The 365-nt window shown below is 55.3% G+C and overlaps 1 protein-coding gene across 1 annotated transcript in view; it reads right to left on the reverse strand.

The window, feature by feature from the left end:
- Positions 1 to 365, reverse strand: part of LOC119581735 (RNA-binding protein fusilli-like) — a gene marked incomplete in the record, with an annotated part of 165,619 nt that overhangs the window by 51,316 nt on the left and 113,938 nt on the right.

Raw genomic sequence — 365 nt, forward strand, 5'->3', positions numbered from 1 at the left:
CGTGACCTCTGCTAACCTCACCTTCCTCCATACAAGAGCCACCCGCCAATCTATAGGGGAACGCACGAACTAACACACGCACCAACATGAAGATGCATACGCCACACGCGTATGTGTGTGTATGATCGTATATGCAGGGTTCTTAGACACACGCCGCCTCTCCTCCTCCCTCTCTCCCATTCTCCCTCTTTCTCCCCCTCCCTCCATCCCTCCTCCTTTCCTACCCTCCCTCAACCCCTCTACCTCCCTCCCTCTCCCTCTCTCACACACGCACACAAACAAAAATACGCACATGCATGCAGGCCGTACCTCAAGCGAGCAGGGCACAATACAAAGAACTTTTCAGCGGCCATCCCGGAACCCCG

Source organism: Penaeus monodon, chromosome 15 (assembly GCF_015228065.2).
Source record: "Penaeus monodon isolate SGIC_2016 chromosome 15, NSTDA_Pmon_1, whole genome shotgun sequence".
NCBI lineage: Eukaryota > Metazoa > Arthropoda > Malacostraca > Decapoda > Penaeidae > Penaeus > Penaeus monodon.